This window comes from Rhipicephalus microplus, unplaced genomic scaffold, assembly GCF_043290135.1.
Source record: "Rhipicephalus microplus isolate Deutch F79 unplaced genomic scaffold, USDA_Rmic scaffold_899, whole genome shotgun sequence".
In the NCBI taxonomy this organism is placed as follows: domain Eukaryota; kingdom Metazoa; phylum Arthropoda; class Arachnida; order Ixodida; family Ixodidae; genus Rhipicephalus; species Rhipicephalus microplus.
Window position 1 is genome coordinate 15,965 of NW_027465452.1, and position 9,036 is coordinate 25,000.

Genomic DNA, 9,036 nt, shown 5'->3' on the forward strand with positions numbered 1-9,036 from the left:
CGAATTCGGCGCCTTTCGACGTGATCGCCGGCGACCGTCGCTCGAGTAGGGCAAACCGCGTCTGCCGGGGCGGGCTTCGGGACGCCGATGCGAAAGTGGGAAACGCTGCTCGGATGTTCGCCGTTTTTGGCCGAGTGAGTGCTGGCACACGGGCGAAGCCAAACGGGGCCGATTACGGCACGATATCGGCGTCTTTCGACGTGCCCGCCGGCGACCGTCGCACGAGTACGGTAAACCGCGTCAGCCCGGGCGGAGTTCGGGACGCCGATGCGAAAGTGGAGAACGCCGCTCGGATCTTCGCCGTTTTTGGAGGAGTGAGTGGCGGCACTCCGGAGAAGCCAAGGAGCGCCAATTAGCGCACGATATCGGCGTCTTTCGACGCGCTCGCCGGCGACCGTCGCACGAGTAGGGCAAACCGCGTCTGCCGGGGCGGGGTTTACGACGCCGACGCAAAAGTGGGAACCGCCGCTCGGATGTTGGCCGTTTTTGGCAGAGTGAGTGCTGGCACTCCGGCGACGCGAAAGAGCGCGAATGCGCCCACGAAAGTGGCGTATTTGGACGTGCGTGACGGCGACCGCTGCAGGAGTACGAAAAACCACGTCAGCCGGGGCGAGCGACACACGGCGGTCTGGGTGCTTATCGCTGCTATTATAGGGGCACCCCGGCAGACGCAGAAAAAAAAAAAAAAATTTTCGACCTTCTTTTTTGCTGGTCGAGCTCGGGTAACCCAGGTCGCAATGGGAGCCGCGCACGAAAGCGGCGTCGCGAGACGCGTTCGCGGTCGCTAGTCGCACGAGCTCGGCAACCGCGTCAGCCGGCGCGGAGTTCGGGATGCCGACGGCTAAGTGGGTACCGCTGCTCGGATGTTCGCCGTTTTTGGCCGAGTGAGTGCTGGCACTCCGGTGAAGCCAAGGAGCGCCAATTCGTGCACGATATCGGCGTCTTTCGACGTGCCCGCCGGCCACCGCCGCACGAGTACGGCAAACCGCGTCTGCCGGGGCGGGGTTCGCGACGCGTACGCAATAGTGGGAACCGTCGCTCGGATGTTCGTCGTCTTTGGCCGAGCGAGTGCTGGCACTCCGGCGAAGCGAAACGGGGCCGATTCGGGCACGATATCGGCGTATTTCGACGTGCTCGCCGGCGACCGTCGCACGAGTACGGCAAAGCGCGTCTGCCGGGGCGAGGTTTGCGACGCCGACGAAAAAGTGGGAAGCGCCGCTCGGATCTTCGCCGTTTTTGCAGGAGTGAGTGGCGGCCCTCCTGCGAGACCAAGAAGCATCGACTCGCGCACGATATCGGTGTCTTTCGACGTGCCCGCCGGCCACCGCCGCACGAGTACGGCAAACCGCGTATGCCGGGGCGGGGTTGGCGACGCCGACGCAAAAGTGGGAACCGCCACTAGGATGTTCGCCGTTTTTGGCAGAGTGAGTGCTGGCACTCCGGCGAAGCGAAAGAGCGCGAATGCGCCCACGAAAGTGGCGTGTTTGGACGTGCTTGACGACGACCACCGCAGGAAAACGAAAAACCACGTCAGCCGGGGCGAGCGACCCATGGCGGTCTGGGTGCTTATCGCTGCTATTATAGGGGCACCCCGGCAGACGCAAAAAAAAAAAAAAAAATTTTTTTCGACATTCTTTTTTGCTCGTCGACCTCGGGTGACCCAGGTCGCAGTGGGAGCCGCGCACGAAAGCGGCGTCGCGAGACGGCTTCGCGGTCGCTAGTCGCACGAGCTCGGCAACCGCGTCTGCCGGGGCGGAGTTCGGGACGCCGACGGCTAAGTGGGAACCGCCGCTCGGATGTTCGCCGTTTGTGGCCGAGTGAGTGCTGGCACTCCGGCGAAGCCAAACGGGGCCGATTCCGGCACGATATCGGCGTCTTTCTACGTGCTCGCCGGCGACCGTCGCACGAGTACGGCAAAGTGCGTCTGCCGGGGCGGGGTTTGCGACGCGTACGCAATAGTGAGAACCGTCGCTCGGATGTTCGTCGTCTTTCGCCGAGCCAGTGCTGGCAATCCGGCGAAGCCGAACGGAGCCGATTCGGGCACGATATCGGCGTCTTTCCACGTGCTCGCCGGCGACCGTCGCACGAGTACGGTAAACCGCGTCAGCCGGGGCGGAGTTCGGGACGCCGATGCGAAAGTGGGAAGCGCCGCTCGGATCTTCGCCGTTTTTGGAGGAGTCAGTGGCGGCACTCCGGTGAAGCCAAGGTGCGCCAATTCGCGCACGATATCGGCGTCTTTCGACGTGCCCGCCGGCCACCGTCGCACGAGTACGGCAAACCTCGTCTGCCGGGGCGGGGTTTGCGACGCCGACGCAAAAGTGGGAACCGCCGCTCGGATGTTCGCCGTTTTTGGCAGAGTGAGTGCTGGCACTCCGGCGAAGCGAAAGAGCGCGAATGCGCCCACGAAAGTGGCGTGTTTGGACGTGCTTGACGACGACCACCGCAGGAAAACGAAAAACCACGTCAGCCGGGGCGAGCGACCCATGGCGGTCTGGGTGCTTATCGCTGCTATTATAGGGGCACCCCGGCAGACGCAAAAAAAAAAAAAAAATTTTTTTCGACATTCTTTTTTGCTCGTCGACCTCGGGTGACCCAGGTCGCAGTGGGAGCCGCGCACGAAAGCGGCGTCGCGAGACGGCTTCGCGGTCGCTAGTCGCACGAGCTCGGCAACCGCGTCTGCCGGGGCGGAGTTCGGGACGCCGACGGCTAAGTGGGAACCGCCGCTCGGATGTTCGCCGTTTGTGGCCGAGTGAGTGCTGGCACTCCGGCGAAGCCAAACGGGGCCGATTCCGGCACGATATCGGCGTCTTTCTACGTGCTCGCCGGCGACCGTCGCACGAGTACGGCAAAGTGCGTCTGCCGGGGCGGGGTTTGCGACGCGTACGCAATAGTGAGAACCGTCGCTCGGATGTTCGTCGTCTTTCGCCGAGCCAGTGCTGGCACTCCGGCGAAGCCGAACGGAGCCGATTCGGGCACGATATCGGCGTCTTTCCACGTGCTCGCCGGCGACCGTCGCACGAGTACGGTAAACCGCGTCAGCCGGGGCGGAGTTCGGGACGCCGATGCGAAAGTGGGAAGCGCCGCTCGGATCTTCGCCGTTTTTGGAGGAGTCAGTGGCGGCACTCCGGTGAAGCCAAGGTGCGCCAATTCGCGCACGATATCGGCGTCTTTCGACGTGCCCGCCGGCCACCGTCGCACGAGTACGGCAAACCTCGTCTGCCGGGGCGGGGTTTGCGACGCCGACGCAAAAGTGGGAACCGCCGCTCGGATGTTCGCCGTTTTTGGCAGAGTGAGTGCTGGCACTCCGGCGAAGCGAAAGAGCGTGAATGCGCCCACGAAAGTAGCGTATTTGGACGTGCTTGACGGCGACCGCCGCAGGAGTACGAAAAACCACGTCAGCCGGGGCGAGCGACCCACGGCGGTCTGGGTGCTTATCGCTGCTATTATAGGGGCACCCCGGCAGACGCAGAAAGAAAAAAAAAAATGGGGACATGGCGTGCGTCACCGTGCGGCTTCGCAGCGTTGCCGAAGTCGCCGAGCCCTTCGACTGAGCCGAACGGCGGACAGGGAACGTTGGTCGGCCGTTCTAACCTGTCGGTGCCACGCCGAGACGTCGTTAAGGAAAACCGCGTCGTGGGCCTCTACGACGCCGTCGAGTCGTTGTACGTTTGGTGTCCAGCGTGTCGGCGGCGAGTAGCGGACACGTCGTTCACGACTTCGGTCTTTCGCAGTCGACGCGAACTTGCGGAGAGTCGTGGTGCCTCACGTTTTCGGCAGAAACCGCGGCGGAATTTTCCCGTGCGTGCGCGCACGACCTCGGTGCTGTGCCGTCAGCGTAGTGTTGCACAAACTCGTGGCCTACCCAAGGTGCGGTACGTTTGCGGCCGTATCCTCGGTGGGAATTTCGTGAGTAGGGTCGCAAATTCTACGACCTCGGCGGGTTTGAGAGCGACGTAGACTTGTGGCACGCTCAACATGCCACACGTTTCGGGGCACACCCGCGGTGAAATTTTCTCGAGTACGCTCGTATTAGGGCCCAAGGAGGTCTGGGTACTTATCGCTGCTATTATGTGGGGGTTCTCGTGAGCGGCGTACGCGAAAGCGACCGGGTGTCTGATATGCGGCGGGCTTCGGCCTCGTCAAGCGTGTCCTCGGGTCTGCTCCAGGGGAATCCACGGCAGTCGTCTGCAGCCTCATCCGCTTGATGCGTTAGGGGCTGGTTGTCGGACGGTGCCGTTTTACCACGATATCGAGGTGTGTTCCGTGTCGTCCTCGGGCGATTCAGATGCGAAAGCGCCGAAGACGCGGGCGTGACCCGTCGTCTGGCGGCTTTGCAGTCTCGGCTCCGTTGCTAGTTCCGGCCGGTCCACCGACAGTGCAGCGGGCTTGGGCAACCCGCACGGCGCGACCGAGTCGATGCAACGAAAAAGAGCGAGCATGAACGTGCTTCTTGCCGCACGGCTCCCACTCGTCTTTCGGGAAGGTTGTGCCGTAGCGAGCTCGAACGCCGTCATCTCGGAGTGCAAAATAAGCGTGTTGGGGCGCCTGAAGGTGGCCTCCGCCGCACACAGACTGCGTCCGGCCCGCCGAGGGCGAGGACGGACGCGCAGTCGAACGATTACCTGGTTGATCCTGCCAGTAATCATATGCTTGTCTCAAAGATTAAGCCATGCATGTCTAAGTACATGCCGAAATAAGGCGAAACCGCGAATGGCTCATTAAATCAGTTATGGTTCCTTAGATCGTTTCTTCCTACTTGGATAACTGTGGCAATTCTAGAGCTAATACATGCAGTGAGCCTGGAGCCCTTTGGGTAACGGGTGCTTTTATTAGACCAAGATCGATCGGGTTTCGGCCCGTATTGTGTGGTGACTCTGGATAACTTTGTGCTGATCGCATGGCCACGAGCCGGCGACGTTTCTTTCAAGTGTCTGCCTTATCAACTTTCGATGGTAGGTTACTTGCTTACCATGGTTGTTACGGGTAACGGAGAATCAGGGTTCGATTCCGGAGAGGAAGCCTGAGAAACGGCTACCACATCCAAGGAAGGCAGCAGGCGCGCAAATTACCCACTCCCGGCACGGGGAGGTAGTGACGAAAAATAACAATACGGGACTCTTTTGAGGCCCCGTAATTGAAATGAGTACACTCTAAATCCTTTAACGAGGATCAATTGGAGGGCAAGTCTGGTGCCAGCAGCCGCGGTAATTCCAGCTCCAATAGCGTATACTAAAGCTGCTGCGGTTAAAAAGCTCGTAGTTGGATCTCAGTTCCAGACGAGTAGTGCATCTACCCGATGCGACGGCTCGGACTGAACATCATGCCGGTTCTTTCTTGGTGCACTTCATTGTGTGCCTCGAGATGGCCGGTGCTTTTACTTTGAAAAAATTAGAGTGCTCAACGCAGGCGAGTCGCCTGAATAAACTTGCATGGAATAATAGAACAAGACCTCGTTTCTGTTCTGTTGGTTTTTGGAATACGAGGTAATGATTAAGAGGGACGGACGGGGGCATTCGTATTGCGGCGCTAGAGGTGAAATTCTTGGACCGTCGCAAGACGAACTACTGCGAAAGCATTTGCCAAGAATGTTTTCATTGATCAAGAACGAAAGTCAGAGGTTCGAAGGCGATCAGATACCGCCCTAGTTCTGACCATAAACGATGCCAACCAGCGATCCGCCTGAGTTACTCAAATGACTCGGCGGGCAGCTTCCGGGAAACCAAAGTATTTGGGTTCCGGGGGAAGTATGGTTGCAAAGCTGAAACTTAAAGGAATTGACGGAAGGGCACCACCAGGAGTGGAGCCTGCGGCTTAATTTGACTCAACACGGGAAAACTTACCCGGCCCGGACACTGGGAGGATTGACAGATTGAGAGCTCTTTCTTGATTCGGTGGATGGTGGTGCATGGCCGTTCTTAGTTGGTGGAGCGATTTGTCTGGTTAATTCCGATAACGAACGAGACTCTAGCCTATTAAATAGGTGCGGGGTTCCCAGCACCTTACAACCTTCTTAGAGGGACAAGCGGCTCCTAGCCGCACGAAACAGAGCAATAACAGGTCTGTGATGCCCTTAGATGTCCGGGGCCGCACGCGCGCTACACTGAAGGAAGCAGCGTGTCTTTATCCCTGTCTGAAAAGACTGGGTAACCCGTGGAACTTCTTTCGTGATTGGGATAGGGGCTTGCAATTGTTCCCCTTGAACGAGGAATTCCCAGTAAGCGCGAGTCATAAGCTCGCGTTGATTACGTCCCTGCCCTTTGTACACACCGCCCGTCGCTACTACCGATTGAATGATTTAGTGAGGTCTTCGGACCGATGTCCGGCGCGGCCTTTCGGTTGCGCCGGTCTGTTGGAAAGATGACCAAACTTGATCATTTAGAGGAAGTAAAAGTCGTAACAAGGTTTCCGTAGGTGAACCTGCGGAAGGATCATTAACGGATTGTGAAGGGTGAGCGCCTCAGCTGCGTCTGCGCCCGACACTTTCTGCCGCTGACCCCGTTTGGACGCGGGGTCGGCTTTTCCCCACGGGGCTGCCTGAATGTGGAGCGGCACCCCGTGACAAATTGTTGCGCCCAGCGGACGCCAACACCGCGACCTTGGACGGTCGGCCAGGTGGCGGACGCGGGTACAAACGGCGCAACGCACTCATAGGTCGGCTTTCGACCCGCCACTGCACCGTGGCTCGAAGCGCTCGAAATGCGCGACCCGACCGCTGCGGGACCGCCTAGTACTGTAAACAGGAGCGGCGGAGCGCGAACGGCGAGTCGTGGTTACGTCGGTAGAAGGCGAGGCTGCGCGTTCCCGAAACGCCAGCCGAGTGCCCTCCCGACCGTTCGAGCGTGCAAGAACGAGACCCGACAATCGCGCGGCGACTGCCAAGTACGAGAGGAACGGCACAAGCGTCGGCGGTCGGTCAAGGAACTGGCGATGTGACGGGTCCGCTGTGCACCAGTGCATACCGTCCCGCCGTCCGCGGCAAGCGCCTCCGCGTCCTCGGGTGACGGAGGCTGCCGGTCGGTTCTTGCAGGCGAGGGATCTCGCTGGCACCGGTTCGCGTTGACGCGCGGCCGGTCATGGCACGGCGATGCGACGGCCGAGGTGCGCAGTACTCGATGGAGGAACCGCACGCTCCGATGACCGTCCCGCCCTCCGCGGCGTATGCGTACCGACCGTAATGGTTGCAGCAGCGCCGGCCGGCTTTTGAATTCGCCACACGAAACACGGTGCGAGATCGCGGTTAGGGGAGCGTCGACGTTGCCAGGCGTTTTGCTTGCTGCCGAGGGAAAGGCGGCACGGCCACGTCGCGCTCGTCGCGATTAGCGGGTCTGCGCGCTTTGGGAAGGTGCCGCAACGACTTGCCGAAAGAGGAAGCACGGAAGAACGAGGGACTTGGACGTCCCGACAATTGAACGCACTTGCGGCCAGGCCCTTGCTGGCTTCGTTCTTCCGCCTCGAGTAGGCTCGTACGCGGCTCCGGCGCCGAAAGTGGTCCTTGGCACCGACTTCGGTGGACGTGGGAAGTGCCGCGCAAGTACGGCGCGCCTGGCTCCACCTGTTGGCTAAAGTAGGCAGCCGGATCGGCATTTTGGTGTGCGGTGGCAAACCGTGGATGCGAAAAAAGCTTGTGCGATTTCGTGGAACAAAAAGCGGGGGTCCCCCTTTTTATGCGGAGGAGACCGACCCGCCCGCCGTGGTGAACCGCGACGCCACGGTAAAAACGGGAGAGGCTTGTCGATGGGACCGTGCATCCCGCGCTCCACGGAGGCCGGGAGGCGGCCGCCCGAGGAAATGTGTAGCCGTCGAGGCCCGCATCTGCGTGCACTCTTATCCAAATGGGTGTACCGCAGGCATTTTCTGGTTAGGCGGGCCAATGAGAGCGAGCACACAACGATACCTACGGGTCCGGCTTGGAGAACCGGCTTCGACGCCTCCCGAGTATTTATAGAGGGGTGGACCACGAAAGCACTCGCAAGTAGCGGAAGCGAAACGCCGTCCGAAACACACCGTTTGCTCGATTTGCGGCAGCCGAAAAAGGCGCGGCAGAGTTTTGGAGTCCAAGCGTGCGCTGAAAAGCGCCCTTCTTGGCCACTGTTTGGCCGAGTGCCAGAAACGTTTGGTTTTGACTGTACGGAATTGAACAAACACTTTTTCACGACTCTAAGCGGTGGATCACTCGGTTCTCGGGTCGATGAAGAACGCAGCCAGCTGCGAGACTTGGTGTGAATTGCAGGACACACTGAGCACTGATTCTTTGAACGCACATTGCGGCCTTGGGTCTTCCCTTGGCTTCGTCTGTCTGAGGGTCGGATCACATATCAAGAGAGCCTTCGGCGCACAAGGGAACGTGAGCCGTCGACTCGTTTTGACCGCGTCGGCAACACGGACAGCACGCTGAACACCTCACAGCGAGCGCCAACAGCGGCCACTCAAGGGCGAGACGGTGGCCGTCGTGCCAGAGCCCAACCGAAACGGGGGCGACCGACTGCATTGAGGATGTGGCACCTCGTTGAGACCGCCGCAGGACTTCGAGTCGGAAGGAAGCCTGCAGGGAAAGTGCGGTCGAGGTTGCGTACTCCTCTCTGCGACCGGGCGCGCAAGAGCTGCGAGAGCCACGGACGCGCAACTTTAACGCACGGTAAACACGAGGAGCGAAAGCCGGCCAGCAAAGCTTCTCCAGCCGTGCGCAAAGTGCGCGAGATCGCAGCCTTGCGTTGCGCTTGTTGCCCTCGAAGTAAGCAGGGTGTCCCGTAGACCGGGCGCTCGAACACGCTGCGGGGCCGTGCCTCCTCCAGGCTTTGCCGCGCGAACAGGGAACGTTCGCGCGCAAAGCGCAGGGAGGTGAGGAGGCTGCGCCCGACGTTTGCGGTTCGCTGCGTACGCGGTTGATGCGGAGAGCACGGCGCGACGACTTGCCGCGAAGCGGAAAAAGTCTCCCGCACGAGTTGGCGAAACCGTTGGCGAAGCTTAAGGCGTTCTCGTCGTAGTCCGCCGTCGGTCTAAGTGCTTCGCAGTTCCCGTCCCGTTCAAAAAACTGGG

The 9,036-nt window shown here is 60.3% G+C and overlaps 2 non-coding genes across 2 annotated transcripts; both read left to right on the plus strand.

Moving 5' to 3' along the window:
• Nucleotides 1-4,619: 4,619 nt before the first annotated feature.
• LOC142795831 (small subunit ribosomal RNA) lies at nt 4,620-6,434 on the plus strand. The gene has a single exon (XR_012893341.1). It is a non-coding gene; the product is annotated as a small subunit ribosomal RNA (ribosomal RNA).
• Nucleotides 6,435-8,153: 1,719 nt separating this feature from the next.
• LOC142795830 (5.8S ribosomal RNA) lies at nt 8,154-8,306 on the plus strand. The gene has a single exon (XR_012893340.1). It is a non-coding gene; the product is annotated as a 5.8S ribosomal RNA (ribosomal RNA).
• The last annotated feature ends 730 nt before the right edge of the window (nt 8,307-9,036 follow it).